Raw genomic sequence first — 17,245 nt, forward strand, 5'->3', positions numbered from 1 at the left:
TTTTTATTTTAGTCATTTTAGTAGGTGTGTAACGATACCCCATAATGGTTTTATTTATTTATTATTGTTTTAACCTTAGTTGACTCTTTAATCACAGAAGTTAAATAGTCCAGAAAATAAATTTATTTGCAAAAAAGAACCACACATATTTATGGGAGAGAAACTTTCTATAAGACTGAAAGTTTAGAATATTGATACCTCTATGTCTTGAACATGGTATCTCCATTTACTTTAATCTCTATTTTCTTTAATGTTTTGAAAATACTTTATAAATTTGTTGACTGTTATTGAGTATTTTTTGATTTATTCCTAGGTAATATTTTCTGATGCCACTGAAATGTTATCTGTGTCTTCACTTTTTTATGCTAAAATATTTTAAAGTAAATTGATATTACACACTTAAATATTTCAGTATAGGCTGGGCGTGATGGCTCATGCCTGTTATCCCAGCACTTCGGGAGGCTGAGGTGAGAGGATCACTTGAGCCCAGGAGTTTGAGACTAGCCTGGGCAACATAGTGAAACCACGTTTCTACAAAAAATTAAAAAAAAAAAAAAAAAAAAAAAAAGCTGCCTGTGATGGTGCACACCCGTAGTCCCAGCTACTTGAGAGGCTGAGGTGGGAGAATCTCTTGATCCCAGGAAGTAGAGGCTGCAGTGAGCTTAGATTATGCCACTGTACTCCAGTATGGGCAACAGAGCAATGTTAGAAATAACTGCTGAGTGCTGGGACTCTAATCTGCTATCAGAAAGGGAATAAAAGTCCTGAAAAAATAGTTTCATATGATAAAGTAAAACTGAAGATCCATAAAAGCTGATTTTCTCTGCCACTGGCAGGTATATATATACCTAACAGAAATGCACATGTGTACCAAGAGACACATGCAACAATGTTCATATCAGTATTGTTTATAACAGGAAAAATTTGAGATAAATATTAATATAAGAAAAATAAACTATGATATATAAGTGCATGGAATAATACACAGTAGTGTAAAAAGAACAAACTGCAGCTCTTGCAATAACATGGATTAGTCTCAACAAACTTCGTAACAAAAAAGAGATGCAAAGTAATATATAGTGTAAGTGTTCATACAGAACTCAGAAGCAGGGCTTGCCACATTTTCAAATGGTGCAGCAAATATATATCCATCTATTGAGATATCAAGAAAACATGGTTAAAGGTTAATTGAGAATTTGGGTGAAGAATATGCAAAAATTCATTGAACTATTTTGTTACCATTTTGTAGGTTTGAGATTTTTCAACATAAAAAGATAGGAAAGGGTTAAAAATCAGGTAAAGCTAATTTATGTGGTTTTGGAGTATAAACATGGGTAGTAAAATGATAAGAAAAGACTACAATTAAGAACAGTACCAACTCTGGGAAGAAGGATGAACTTTTGCTGAGGAAGAGCCTAGCAAGGGTCTTCTGGTGCTGGTCATTTCTTTACCTGGGTAAATGTGTGAGCTTTCCTTTATAATTATCTATTAAACGATCCATATGAATTCTATGCATTTTTGATACACATATTTCACAGGAGAAAAAAGGTAAAAACAATGTGATGAGGTATATAAAAATACTTTGAAAGAAAGATTGCTATACACTTGTTAAACATTATTATTATTTTTTTTAAACCTGCATTTGCTTTGTAACAAGTGAAGTGAGTAAGGGGATTTTTGCTATATGAGTCATTTACTTGAGATAAATTTATCAAAGGCACTTACTGAGGACCAATTTTTGAGGCTACCAATATAATGTCATCTTACTTTTACTAAGGTAGTTCTTACTCAGCCATCAATTCTGAATCTTGTTTAGTTTGGTAATACTAGGTAATAGATTCTTTTAAATAATCCCCATGAACTGCAGTATGATTGTTATAAGAAAAACTTGAGCCCAGGAGTTGGAGCCCTGGGTAACAGCGAGACCCTGTCTCAAAAAAACAAACATATCCAAAAACACAATGGATGAAAATTTTATAATTGTTGAAATATCATACATGATTTATATTGTTCATGTATAAATTTTGCCTATTTTCAATAGTGTTTTTCAAATTTTCTCATGATTTCACAGTATTTTTTGTGAAAATTAGAAGTCAAAAGTTGGTCAGAATTTCACATTCTCAAATTGACTTGTAGTATATTGATACTAATTCACTCTACTTTGTCATCTAAATCAGTATCAAAATCTAAATCATCACTTGATAACTTTTTCTGCAGCTTCTTCTGTGTTTAGAACTTAGATTATTTTCAGTAATTTTTGTTTTTTTCTGGTTCTTTATTAAACAGAATAATAGTGACTTCTTCATTTCTACATTTTGTACAGACTTCACATTCATAGACACATAGCCTACACATTATGTGATAAGAATCCTCCACTGACTTTTATAAACATTTAACACATTTTTTAGGTTTTGATAATGGTTTGTGTTTGTTATAGTTTATTAATGCATGCCATTCAGGAACTTCTTTACAGAGCTGACATATCCCATCATGAAATTTTGCATTTATTTTCTTGGTCTGAACACTCTTACCAAACTTGGTGTTTTTTTGTTTTGTTTTGTTTTTTGTTTTGAGACAGGATCTTGCTTGCTCTTTCACCCAGGCTGGAGTGTAGTGGCATGATCTCAGCTCATTGCAAACTCCTCCTGCCGAGTTCAAAACTTGGGGTTTTTTTTGTGCTTTTTTTTTTTTTGAGACAGAGTTTCACTTTGTCACCCAGGCTGGAGTACAGTGGTGCAATCTTGGCTCACTGCAACCTCTGCTTCCCGGGTTCAAGTGATTCTCCAGCCTCAGCCTCCTAAGTAGCTGGGACTACAGGCACCCACCAGCACTCCTGGCTAATTTTTGTGTTTTTAGTAAAGAAGGGGTTTCACCCTGTTAGCCAGGCTGGTCTCCAACTCCTGACCTCAAGTGGTCCGCCTGCCTTGGCCTCCCAAAGTGCTGGGATTACAGGCGTGAGCCACCATGCCTGGCCCAAAACTTGTTATTTTTGAAGCCAGATGTATTCTGGTGTTTCTGAGGCCTGGAACGAACCACATTGCGCTTCTGGGAGCTAACCACAGAAACAACCACCCTGCCCTTAGTAGAGGGGAAGTAATGCAGGGAAGACCAACAAACTACTCCCAGGAGTTGATGCTGCGTCTCATAGTGGTTTTACTTTTCAGTTCCCTAATGGCTAATGATGTTGAACATCTTTTCATATGCTTATTTGCCACCCTTGCATCTTTTTTTCGTGAAGTATCTGTTCAGTCTTTTGTTAATTTTTAATTGTATGGTTTCTTTTGGAGTTTCAAAAGTTCTTTATATATTTGGGATGCTTGTCCTTTACTCTTATGTGATTTGCAGTATTTTCTAATCTGTAACTCGTAATTTCTCTAAAACAGTATTACTTGCAAAGTTAAAGTTTTAAATTTTGGTAAAGTTCAATTCATTTTTTCTTTTATGAATTGTACTTTGGATGTCATCTCTAGGAACTCTGCCTGACTCTCAGTCATTAAGGTTTTCTCTCATATTTTCTTCTAAAAGTTTTATAGCTTTATGTTTTATATTTACATCTATGATCCATTTTGAGTTGATTTTTATTTAAGGGGTAAGGTTTAGCTCAAGGTTTGTTTTTTGCATATATAGATGTACAGTTGTTCTAACAGCATTTGTTAAAGAGATTATTTTTTTTTCCTCACTGAAATGCTTTTGCATCTTTTCAAAAAATCAGTTGGCCAGATTTGTATGAGTCTGTATCTGGAAGAAATATATATATTAAGGAACCTGTGTATATAGGTTCCAAGTAATGTCTTTGTTTTTTTTAGGTGTTTGTTTTCATATTTTTGAACATCGCAGTCTTGAAAGATGGTGTTTTGATTTTCTGAGACCTTTCCCTTCATTTTTTTATTTTATTTTTCTCGAGACAAGGGTGTTGCTCTGCCATCAAGGCTGGGGTGCAGTGGCACAGTTTCACTCACTGCAGCCTCCTTTCTGGATTCAAACGCCACCTGAATAGCTGGGATTACAGGCACGCACCACCATGCCCGGCTAATTTTTGTATTTTTAATAGAGGCAGGGTCTCACCATGTTGGCCAGTCTGGTCTTGAACCCCTGGCCTCATGTGATCTGCCCAGCTGAGCCTCCTGAAGTGCTGGGATTACAGGCATTAGCCACCGTACCTGGCTTGTTTTCTTAATTGATATGATGGCTATCTTAAAAAAATTTCAAAGGGGGCTGGGCGTGGTGGCTCATGCCTGTAATCCCAGCACTTTGGGAGGCTGAGCCTGGCGGATCACGAGGTCAGGAGATTGAGACCATCCTGCCTAACACAGAGAAACCCCATCTGTACTAAAAATACAAAAAATTAGCTGGCTGTGGTGGCGGGCGCCTGTAGTCCCAGCTCCTCAGGAGGCTGAGGCAGGAGAATGGCGTGAACCCAGGAGGCGGAGCTTGCAGTGAGCGGAGATTGTGCCACTGCACTCTAGCCTGGGCAACAGAGCGAGACTCCATCTCAAAAAAAAAAAAAAAAAAAATCTCAAAGTGTCATCTGTCTTTCTCTCCTGAAACATCTCTTTGTCCCATTTTTTTTTTTTAAGTGTTAGAAAGGACTGACTTTTTAGTCACTGTTTTTACATTTCAGTAATTGGGTATCTTTCACCTTTTTTCTGTCTCTATTTTTCTGAAAATGCCTATTTTCTCTTGCATTACTATACTGTTAATATGTAGACAGTGGTTTAGAAGCTCAGTTCTTCCTCTTTTTTGATTCATAGTATAGTTACTATTAATTCCTTATATAGATCGTGCCATTAGTTTTTAAAATTCTTGCTGTTGCATTATCATGTAGTAAAAATAGTCTCAACATTCACCTACTGGAAGGAGGAAAAGGCGCTGTGTATTTTGTTTTATCCAAGCACGAACCTTCTTTGCTTTGAGTTGTCTTCCTTACAATATCCTATAAAATACAAAATCTGAAGTGACTCACTAAGATTACTGTTTACTTTGTGCTAAAATAAACCTAGAACCTAAATTATTTACTTCTTACTGTAGCACTGCCTTCTTAGAATTGAAACTCTAAAAATCATGGAATTAATGTGAAGTTTTTAATGCAGACGACAGATTATAGAAATTTTCTTTGTACACTATCACTAAATGTTTACTGTAGTTTTGAGAATAATATTGTTACTGAAGTGGTGACCCAGTAATTTTTAGTTCACCAGAAAACATTTATAGAGGGTACAGAGTATATAATTAGCCATGTGTAGATGGGACAGAAGAGAGGGATTCTACCCCTAGACAGCCTCTCCTGTTTGTGTGTGGAAATGCATGGATATTTGTAAAGCAGTTCATTAGTAGTTGAACATGCAGTAGTTGGATATTAAAAGTGTTGGAGTGCTGGCAAGATAAGAACAGACACTCAAGGAGTGAATCCTTGAATGTCCCTGAATGAGTTGAATTTTGGACAGCCCTTTTAGACAACTTAGAAAAAGGAAGGGTAGAGTAATGGAATTGATATGTTGACATTGGAAAGCATTTTTTAAAAAAAAATTACACTTTAAGTTCTGCGATACATGTGTAGCAGGTTTGTTACATAGGTATACACGTGCTATGGTGGTTCGCTGCAACCATCAACCCGTCATCTACATTAGGTATTTCTCCTAATGCTATCCCTCCTCTACCCCCCACCCCCACCCCTCAACAGGCCCCAGTGTGTGATGTTCCCCCTCCCTGTGTCAATGTGTTCTCATTGTTCAACTCCCACTTATGAGTGGGAACATGCGGTGTTTGGTTTTCTGTTCCTGTGTTAGTTTGCTGAGATTGATGGGTTCCAAATTCATGTCCCTGCAAAGGACATGAACTCATCCATTTTTGTGGCTGCATAGTATTCCATGGTGTATATATGCCACGTTTTCTTTATCCAGTCTATCATTGATGGGCATTTAGGTTGGTTCCAAGTCTTTACTATTGTGAATAGTGCCGCAATAAACACACTTGTGCATGTGTCTTTATGGTGGAATGATTTATAATCCATTGGGTATGTACCCAGTAATAGGATTGCTGGGTACCATGGTATTTCTGGTTCTAGATCATTGAGGAATCGCCACACTGTCTTCCACAATGGTTGAACTAATTTACACTCCCACCAACAGTGTAAAAGTGTTCCTATTTCTCTACATCCTCTTCAGCATCTGTTGTTTCCTGACTTTTTAATGATCGTCATTCTAACTGGCATGAGATGGTATCTCATTGTGGTTTTGATTTGCATTTCTTTAATGACCAGTGATGATGAGCATTTTTTCATATGTTTGTTGGCCACGTAAATGTCTTCTTTTGAGAAGTGTCTGTTCATATCCTTCACCCAATTTGTGATGGGGTTGTTTTTTTCTTGTAAATTTAAGTTCCTTGTAGATTCTGGATATTAGCCCTTTGTCAGATGGATAGATTACAAAAATTTTCTCCCATTCTGTAGGTTGCCTGTTCACTCTGATGATAGTTTCTTTTGCTGTGCAGAAGGTCTTTAGTTTAATTAGATCCCATTTGTCAATTTTGGTTTTTGTTGCCATTGCTTTTGGTGTTTTAGTCATGAAGTCTTTGCCCATGCCTATGTCCTGAATGGTATTGCCTAGGTTTTCTTCCAGAGTTTTTATGGTTTTAGGTCTTATGTTTAAGTTTTTAATCCATCTTGAGTTAGTTTTTGTATAAAATGTAAAGAACGGGTCCAGTTTCAGTTTTCTGCATATGGCTAGCCAGTTTTCCCAACACCATTTACTAAATAGGGAATTCTTCCCCCATTGCTTTTTTGAGGTTTGTCAAAGATCAGATGGTTGTAGATGTGTGGCATTATTTCTGAGGCCTCTATTCAGTTCCATTGGTCTATATATCTGTTTTGGTATCAGTACCATGCTGTTTTGGTTTACTGTGCCTTGTCGTATAGTTTGAAGTCAGGTAGTGTGGTGCCTCCAGCTTTGTTCGTTTTGCTTAGGATTGACTAGGCTATGCAGGCTCTTTTTTGATTCCATATGAAATTTAAAGTAGTTTTTTTCTAATTCTGTGAAGAAAGTCAATCAATGGTAGCTTGATGGGAATAGCATTGAATCTATAAATTACTTTGAGCAGTATGGCCATTTTCATGATAATGATTCTTCCTATCCATGAGCATGGAATGTTTTTCCATTTATGTGTGTCCTCTCTTATTTCCTTGAGCAGTGGTTTGTAGTTCTCCTCGAAGAGGTCCTTCACATCCCTTGTAAGTTGTAGTCCTAGGTATTTTATTTCCTTTGTAGCAATTGTGAATGGGAGTTCAGTCATGATTTGGCTGTTTATCTGTTACTGGTGTATAGGAATGGTTGTGATTTTTGCACATTGATTTTGTATCCTGAGACTTTGCTGAAGTTGCTTATCAGCTTAAGGAGATTTTGGGCAGAGACAATGGGGTTTTCCAAATGTACATCATGTCATCTGCAAACAGAGACAATTTGACTTCCTCTCTTCCTATATGAATACCCTTTATTTCTTTCTCTTGCCTGATTGCCCTGGCCAGAACTTCCGATACTATGTTGAATAGGAGTGGTGAGAGAGGGCATCTTTGTCTTGTGCCAGTTTTCAAAGGGAATGCTTCCAGCTTTTGCTCATTCAGTATAATATGGGCTTTGGGTTTGTCATAAACAGCTCTTAATATTTTGAGGTACATCCCATCAATACCTAGTTTATTGAGAGTTTTCAGCATGAAGAGATGTTGAATTTTATTGAAAGCTTTTCTGCATCATTTGAGATAATCATGTGGTTTTTGTTATGGTTCTGTTTATGAGATGGATTACGTTTATTGATTTGCATATGTTGAACCAGCCTTGTATCTCAGGGATGAAGGTGACTTGATCATGGTGGATAAGCTTTTTGATGTGCTGCTGGATTTGTTTTGCCAGTATATTATTGAGGATTTTCACGTTCATGTTCATCAGGGATATTGTTCTGAAATTTTCTTTTTTTGTTGTGTCTCTGCCAGGTTTTGGTGTCAGGATGATGTTGGCCTAATAAAATGAGTTAGAGAGGAGCCCCTCTTTTCCTGTTTGGAATAGTTTCAGAAGGAATGGTACCAGCTCCTCTTTGTACCTCTGGTAGAATTCGTCTGTGAATCCGTCTGGTACTGGGCTTTTTTTTTTGGTTTGTAGGGTATTAATTACTGCCTCAATTTCAGAACTTGTTATTGGTCTATTCATGGATTCGACTTCTTCCTGGTTTAGTTTTAGGAGGGTGTATGTGTCCTGGAATTAATCCATTTCTTCTAGATTTTCTTGTTTATTTGCATAGAGGTGTTTATACTATTCTCTGATGGTAGTTTGTATTTCTGTGGGATCAGTGGTGATATCCCCTTTATCATTTTTTATTGTGTCTGTTTGATTCTTCTCTCTTTTCTTCTTTGTCTGGCTAGCAGTCTATTTTGTTAACCTTTTCAAAACATCAGCTCCCAAATTAATTGAGGAGTGTTTTACTTCCAATTATGTGGTCAGTATTAGAATAAGTGTGATGTGTTGCTCAGAAGAATGTATATTCTGTTGATTTGGGGTGGAGAGTTCTGTAGATGTCTATTAGGTCCTGTTGGTCCAGAGCTGAGTTCAGGTCCTGAATATCCTTGTTAGTTTTCTGTCTGTCTAATATTGACAGTGGGGTTTTAAAGTCTCCCACTGTTGTTTTGTGGCTGTCTCTTTGTAGATCTCTAAGAACTTGCTTTATGAATCTGGGTGCTCCTGTATTAGGTGCATATATATTAGGATACTTAGCTCTTCTTGTTGTGTTGATCCCTTTACCATTATATAATGCCTTTCTTTGTCTTTTTTTTATGTTTTATGTTTGTTGGTTTAAAGTCTGTTTCGTCAGAGACTAGGATTGCAATCCCTGCTTTTTTTTTTTTTTTTTTTTTTTTGCTTTCCATTTGCTTGGTAAATATTCCGCCATCCTTTTATTTTGAGCCTATGTGTGTCTTTGCACATGAGATGGGTCTCCTGAATACAGCACGCTGATGGGTCTTCACTCTTCATCCAATTCCCAGTCTGTGTCTTTTAATTGGGGGCATTTAGCCCATTTGCTTAAGATTAATATTGCTGTGTGTGAATTTGATCCTGTCGTTATGATGCTAGCTGGTTATTTTGCCTATTAATTGATTCAATTTTTTTCATAGTGGCTATGGTCTTTACAATTTGGTATGTTTTTGCAGTGGCTGGTACTGGTTGTTCTTTTTCATGTTTAGTGCTTCCTTCGGAGCTCCCGTAAGCCCGGCCTGGTAGTGGCAAAGTCTCTCAGCATTTGCTTGTCTATAAAGGATTTTATTTCTCTTTTCCTTATGAAGCGTAGTTTGGCTGGATTTTAAATTCTGGGTTGAAAATTATTTTAAAATGTTGAATATTGGCCTCCACTCTCTTCTGGCTTGTAGGGTTTCTGTAGAGAGACCTGCTGTTAGTCTGTTGGCTTCCGTTTGTGGGTAACCCGACCTTTCTCTCTGGCTGCCCTTAACAATTTTTTTTTCATTTCAACCTTTGTGAATTTTGATGACTATGTTGGTCTTCTCAAGGAGTATCTTAGTGGCATTCTCTGTATTTCCTGAATTTGAATGTTAGCCTGTCTTGATAGGTTGGGGAAGTTCTCCTGGATAATATCCTGAAGAGTGTTTTCCAACTTGGTTCCATTCTCCCCGTCACTTTCAGGTATGCCAATCAAATGTAGGTTTGGTCTTTTCACATAGTCCCATATTTTTTGGAGGCTTTGTTTGTTCCTTTTCATTCTTTTTTTCTCTAATCTTGTCTTCACACTTTATTTCATTAAGTTGATCTTCAGTCTCTGATAACCTTTCTTCGGCTTGATTTATGCAGCTATTGATATTTGTGTACACTTCATGAAGTTCTAAAAATATGGAAAGCTTCACGAATTTGCATTTCATTCTTGCTCAGGGCCCATGCTAATCTTCTCTGTATTGTTCCAATTTTAGTATATGTGCTGCCGAAGCGAGCATGGAAAGCCTTATTTTTAAAAAGCGTGCTTAACTGCCTTTAAGGAGTATTTTTTACTTGTACTTTGATTGGTACTGAAACATTGAGCTTGGACTTTCTTCATGAAATCACATGCACCAAACACCCCTTTGGGGTTGGGATTTTTGTTAATTCTTTTTTTTTAATTTAAATTACTTTAGGTTCAGGAGTACATGTACTGGTTTGTTACATAGGTAAACTTGTGTCATGGAGGTTTGTTGTACAGATTATTTTGTCACCCAGGTACTAAGTCTAGTGCCCATTAGTTTTTTTTTTCCTGTTCCTCTGCCTCCTCCCAGCCGCCACTGTCTGATAGGCTGCAGTGTCTGTTATTTCCCTCTGTGGATCTATGGTGTTCTCATCATTTAGCTCCCAATTGTAAATGAGAACATGTGGTATTTGGTTTTCTCTTTCTGCATTAGTTTGCTAAGGATAATGGCCTCTAGCATCATCCATATTCCTGCAAAGGAAGTGATGTCGTTTTTTCTTATGCCTCTATAGTATTCATGGTATGTATGTACCACATTTTCTTTGTTCAGTGTTTTATTGATGGATATTTAGGTTGATTCCATGTCTTTGCTATTATGAATAGTGCTGCAGTGAATGTATGTATGTACGTGTCTTTATGATAGAAGGATTAATATTCCTTTGGGTATGTACTCAGTAATGGAGTTGTTGGGTCAAATGGTAGTTCTGATTTTAGGCCTTTAAGGAATCACCATACTGTCTTCCACAATGGTTGAACCAATTTACATTCCGACCAACAGCGTGCGTGTTCCTTTTTCTCTCCAACCTCGCCAGCATCTGTTATTTTTTGACTTTTTAATAATAGCCATTCTGACAAGTGTGAGATGGCATGTCATTGTGGTTTTGATTTATTTACATTTCTCTAATGATCGGTGATATTGAGGGTTTTTCATATTTTGCAAAAGTTTTTTCCCATTCTGTAGGTTGTCTGTTTATTCCGTTGATAGTTTCTTTTGCTGTGCAGAAGCTCTTTAATTAGTTCCCATCAATTTTCGCTTTTGTTTCAGTTGCCTTTGGCATCCTCATCATGAAATCTTTGTGTGTTCCAATGTCCAGAATGGTATTGCCTAGGTGTCTTCCAGGGATTTTATATTTTTAGGTTTTATATTTTAAGTTTTTAATCATCTTAATTTTTATATATGGTATAAGGAAGGGGTCCAGTTTCAATCTTGTGCATGTGGCTAGCCAGTCATCCCATCACCATTTATTGAATAAGAAATCCTTTCTTTCTTTATTGCTTGTTTTTGTCAGCATTGCTGAAGAGCAGATGATTCTAGGTGTGTGGCCTTGCTTCTGGGCTTTCTGTTCTGTTGGTCTGTGTGTCTGTTTTTGTACCAGTACCATGCTGTGTTGGTTACTGTAGCCCTGTAATATAGCTTGAAGTCTGGTAGCATGATGCCTTTAACTTTGTTCTTTTTGCTTAGGATTATCTTGGCTATCTGGGCTCTTTTTGGATTCTGTATGAATTTTAAAATAGTTTTTTTTCTACTTCCATGAAGAATGTCAGTGGTAGTTTAATAGGCATAGGGTTGAATCTATTATATAAATTGCTTTGGTCTGTGTGGCCATTTTCACGATATTGATTCTTCTTGCCCATGAGCATGGAATGTTTTTTCGTTTGCTTGTGTCATTTCTGATACCTCTGAGCAGTGTTCTGTAGTTCTCCTTATAGTATCTGTCACCTCCTTGGTTAGCTGTAATTCTAGGTATTTTGTTTTTTTGTGTGGTAGTTGTGAATGGGAGTTCATTCCTGATAGGTCTCTTGGCTTGCCTGTTGATGTATAGGAATGCTAGTGATTTTCGTATGTTGATTTTGTATCCTGAGACTCTGCTGAAGTTATCAGCATAAGGAGCTTTTGGGCCGGGATTATGGGGTTTTCTAGATATACGATCATGTCATTTATTGAGTTTTTAACATGAAGTGGTGTTGGATTTTATCAAAAGCCTTTTCTGCATCTATTGAGATAATCATGTAGTATTTATTTATTTATTTTATGCATAACTCTTTCCTCAAGTTAGAGGGAGAAAATAAATTTGCAAGCCAAGGTGGAATTTGTTTGGAAGGCTCTGTGTGATGTTCTCATATAAATTACAGAAATGAGTAGTCCTAGAATATCAGAATAAAATAGAACTTTAAAAAATCCATGTAGTAGTAGGACCAAAAAAAGTGTAATTAGCTCGTTAACACTCTGTCTGCTATGTAGTAACCTATTTACTATGGGTCATTTATTGATTACCACACGAGATTGTTAGGAAAATCTTTGTAGCAAAAATGGCCATGATGTTTAAATGTGTGGACAGTAAATAATCCACTTTGCTTTTGGCTCCTAGTTCTAGGATTACATTTAAAAGATCTCAAATGAATTTACTCTCATTGCAGTTAAAAAGTATAAACTGTTAACCTCTTATCAAGAACACTTTACTGCTGTTCTTTATATTAAAGTTAGGCATATGCTGAATATCATAAAAACTGGTTGGATACAGAAAAAAAAGTTGATTTGTCTCGTGCAAATCAAAAACCCCAAACAATTTACAAGCTATTTTGTAGTTTAGAGGATATTAAATAGGCATCACTCATGTTTTGAATTATTCAATATATGTGATCTTGTCAACTTGGATGGCTTTTGCATTTTCTCAAATTTGCTTGTGTGTGTGTGTGTGTGTGTGTGTGTGTGTGTGTGTGTGTGTGTTTGAGACAGAGTCTCATACTGTTGGCTGGAGTGCAGTGATGCCATCTCAGCTCACTGCAAGCTCTGCCTCCCGGGTTCAAGCAATTCTCCTGCCTCAGACTCCCGAGTAGCTGGGATTACAGGTGCACACCACCACACCCATCTAATTGTGTGTGTGTGTGTGTGTGTGTGTGTGTGTGTGTTTTCTTTAGACGGAGTCTTGTTCTGTTGCCCAGGCTGGAGTGCAGTGGTGTGATCTCGACTCACTGCAAGTTCCGCCTCCTGGTTCACACCATTCTTCTGCCTCAGCCTCCTGAGTCGCTGGGACTACAGACACCCACCACCATGCCTGACTAGTTTTTTGTATTTTTAGTAGAGACGGGGTTTCACCATGTTAGCCAGGATGGTCTCAATCTCCTGACTTCGTGATCTGCCTGCCTTGGCCTCCCAAAGATTTTTTGTATTTTTAATAGAGACGAGGTTTCACCATGTTGGCCAGGCTGGTCTTGAGCTCTTGACCTCATGATCCACCTGCCTTGGCCTCCCAAAGTGCTGGGATTACAGGTGCGAGCCACCGCGCCGGGTCATGTGTGTGTTTTTAAAACTATTTTTTAAATTCCATTTCTTGGCCGGGCATAGTGGCTCATGCCTGTAATCCCAGCACTTTTGGAAGCTGAGGTGGGTGGATCATGAGGTTAGGAGTTTGAGACCAGCCTGACCAACGTGGTGAAACCTCATCTCTAATAAAAATAGAAAAATTAGCCAGGTGTGGTGGCAGGCACCTGTAATCCCAGCTACTCGGGAGGCTGAGGCAGGAGAATAGCTTGAACCCGGGAGGCGGAGGTTGCAATGAGCCACGATCATGCCATTGCACTCCAGCCTGGGTGACAGAGCAAGACCCTGTCTTGGAAAAAAAAAAAAAAATTCAATTTCTTAAAGAATTGGAACCATCAAAGTTGGCAAGCATTAAGCATGCTAATTAGTTCAACATACTGACCAGTTCTCTGAATTATTAGTTCAAAGAAGCATGTGGACAGAGATGAAATTAAATTTGGGAATTTTTCACTCTAGTTGTTTTAGGATACTTAGGTTTGCTTTGATCTGTAAATAACAGATGCTTTTTCATGCATGGTGTAGAGTATATGAAACATGTTCAAAACTTTATCTCAGATACTTAAAATCAAGTTATTTTCCTAATATGCATGCATTTGCTTTATTTTAAAAAATAAACTGGCATAAAATAGGTGTAAGGCCATACATAAAATTTGCTTTATTAATTGCTAAAATATATTGCTTATTTAAATAATCGGTTTTAAGAGTAAAAGCTTTGGCAACTGTGAAAGCATGGGGAGTATGTGTTCATATGTGTGTGTACTATATGTGTACACATAATACACTTTTAGGTATCTAAGTAGTGAAGATAAATGTCTGCTTTACTTTTATTAGCTAAATATTCTATTTAACTTAATAATTACTTAATCACTGGAATGAAAATAAAACTTTGTAGACTGAACATAAACATTGTTTTTAACTTAAGTATCATAGTTTACTACTTCTTTTGACTCTTAACCAAAATTTTAGTAGGGGGGGAGATGTCTTTTAATGAATGGCATAAAATGGATGGCAGATGGGATGAGAAAGGTGCGGGACCAAGAGGGTAAGAACTGAGAAGTCCTCGATTCTGTTTTCCATACTCCCTGATCAGAAGGCTTGATTGGCATAGGCCCTGCTCCAACCTAGTGTAAGCTGCAGGAAGCAATGTGACAAGAGTCCAGATTGTCGTCCAGTAGTGTAAGCCTTCCATTTATAAGTAATAATAGGAATAAGAATGTCTGGCATTGAGCCGGGTGCAGTGGCTCACGCCTGTAATCCCAGCACTTTGGGAGGCTGAGGCGGGTGGATCACCTGAGGTCAGAAGTTCAAACCAGCCTGGCCAACATGGTAAATCTCCCATCTCTACTAAAAATACAAAAAAATAGCTGGACATGGTGGTGGGCGCCTGTAATCCCAGCTAGTCAGGAGGCTGAGGCAGGAGAATTGCTTGAACCCGGGAGATGGAGGTTGCAGTGAACTGAGATCGTGCCATTGCACTCCAGCCTGGTCAACAAGAGTGAAACTCCTTCTCAAAAAAAAAAAAAAAAAAAAAAGAATGTCTGGCATTAATTCTAGAACTGAGATGCTCTTTTGCTTAGTAAAGTCATTTTTTCTTTTTGATCATTAAACTACATGAGGTTTTGTAATGCATTCCATTTGTGGCTGTTCTTTATCAAAATATTACTATAACAGTAGCTTCCTTAGTACATCAGACATCAGGACACTGAAGGTCTAGTTGCAATTTTGCCACTTACTATCTTGTGCCTTTTGAAGTTATTTAATCTCTCTGGGTATTGATTTCCTCTTTTTAAAAATAGTTGGTAAACTATGACCTGTGGGCCAAATCTAGATCACAGCCTGTTTTTGTAATAAAGCTTTATTGGCATGTGACCACTTTCTTTCATTTAGGTATTGTCTGTCTGCTTTCACACAACAATGGCAGAGTTGAGTCGTTGTAACAGAGACTGTATGGACCATAAAGCCTAAACTATTTATTGTCTGACTCTTTACAGAGAAAGTTTGCTGAATCCTAGACTAGATCATCTTTGAGGGCTGTGTGATGCCTTAGATTAGATTTCCTTTTTGTCAATTTCTCCTTAATTCTAAGCTCTCAAAGTCTGTCTGTCTTTAAAGGGTATAGCATATCATTTCCTTGTTATCAAATTTGCGAATTATGAAAAGAAGGAAAATACTGAGTAGATCATTGGTTCCCAAAGTACAGTCCCTCCACGAATAGCAGCTGCATTCCCTAGGAACTTGTTAGAAATGCAGACTCTAAGTTCCCACTTGAGACCTTCTGAATCAGAAACTTGGGGTGAGGCCCAGAATTTGTGTTACACACCCTCTGAATGATTCTGATGCATTCTGAAGTATGAGAACCACTGGACTAGGTGATACCAAGTTCAGTTAACAGATTTTCTTCTTCTGTTTTGAGAAAAAAGAAAAGCTTCAATACCAAAACCATTTGGTAGATATATCAGGAGGAAAATATATTGTTGGATATTATTACTAAACTGGTGGAATTAATATTTTCTCTAGTAAAACTGTTTGTCATAAATTGTGGATAATTTTTAATGAGAAATTTCTGAGAGGTATATCTGTGTCACCTTCAGCATATTTTTAATGGACAGAAAAGTAAATATGATTGGTTTCTTTGTGGGGTTTTCTTTTCTTGGTGGGAGATCACTTTGATTTATTTCAAAACTGATGATTTGTAATAAACAGTTTTTAGAATAAAAGAATTACATTAAGAATTAATTTGCTTGTGAAGAAATGTTTTCAGGAAAGAGCATTTAAGGGGCACAGCAGCCTCTCTGCTGTAGCTGGATTTCTTACCCATTTTTAGTGACATCAATGTTGAATTGACTTTCCTCAGTGCTAAAAGCTGCTAGAAATGAGCACCAATCACACTACTGATCTGTGTTAGGAAAGATCACAAACACAGTGCTTTGTAATAAATCTTAAAAAGAGGAATAGCAAAATTGTACATGTCAAGAAAGCATTACAGGATGACATTGTTATTTGGAGAATTGCTTTCATCTTTGAGATATCTCACACCTGCTTCATTTGGCATAGAATGTTTCCATTTCATGAAAAACAGTCTTTTCCCTCCCCCAGATCCCAAGTTATATAGAAACAGTATGCTAACAAGGGAAAAATTTTAACATAAAAACTCACTTGAAGGTGCCATTTAAAAACTCGGTGTATAAACTGAGTTAACTAACTTTGTTTTGTTGAAAAGGGACCCGTGGTTCATGTGTGTTTATGTGTACACATGAATATGTATGTATGCATTACTGTGTGTTTGTATATGTATGTTTATAGTTCATTTGATGTGCATGTGTATGCACCCATTTCCATGTATATATTTAAAAGAATACGTACAAGAGATTATTTTTTTGAGGCAAAGACTCCTTAGCTGGAGTGTAGTGGCACAGTCTCAACTCACTGCAACCTCCGCCTCCTGGGTTCCAAGCGATTCTCATGCCTCAGCCTCCTGAGTAGCTGGGACTACAGATGTGTTCCACCATGCCTGGCTAATTTTTGTGTTAGTAGAGACTGGGTTTTGCTTTGTTGGCCAGGCTGGTCATGAACTCCTGGCCTCAAGTGATCTGCTCACCCAGCCTCCCAAAATGCTGGGATTACAAGTGTGAGCCACTGTGCCCGGTGAACAAACTTTTGTATATGTAATCCTCTTATACTCATTTTTAACGACTTCTAAAATCTGTGTTAACCCTCAGTCACTAACACAGTTCCGTAGGCCATATTTATTACTGCTTCTTTCACTTTTCTCCTTTCTTAATGCATGAAAAATATAATATGATCCAAGGGAGGTATGTGTGCATGGGGTGTGTGTTTATAGAGTAACAGTTAAATGTCTCGAAATAAACTGATTTGGATTTTTAGGCTGTAGATGTTTTTGTTTTTTATTCAATGTCTTGATTGTTTGACTATCAT

General features: G+C 37.3%; 1 protein-coding gene, 1 non-coding gene and 1 pseudogene across 6 annotated transcripts in view; 1 reads left to right on the forward strand and 2 right to left on the reverse strand.

Moving 5' to 3' along the window:
• SLC25A26 (solute carrier family 25 member 26) overlaps positions 1 to 17,245 on the forward strand; it is a 165,296-nt gene that overhangs the window by 60,793 nt on the left and 87,258 nt on the right. The window lies entirely within an intron of this gene.
• Positions 2,152 to 17,245, reverse strand: part of LOC104660504 — a 37,406-nt pseudogene continuing 22,312 nt past the window's right edge.
• LOC115900823 lies at positions 9,876 to 9,982 on the reverse strand. The gene has a single exon (XR_004060473.1). It is a non-coding gene; the product is annotated as a U6 spliceosomal RNA (small nuclear RNA).

Source organism: Rhinopithecus roxellana, chromosome 1, assembly GCF_007565055.1.
Source record: "Rhinopithecus roxellana isolate Shanxi Qingling chromosome 1, ASM756505v1, whole genome shotgun sequence".
In the NCBI taxonomy this organism is placed as follows: Eukaryota; Metazoa; Chordata; class Mammalia; order Primates; family Cercopithecidae; genus Rhinopithecus; species Rhinopithecus roxellana.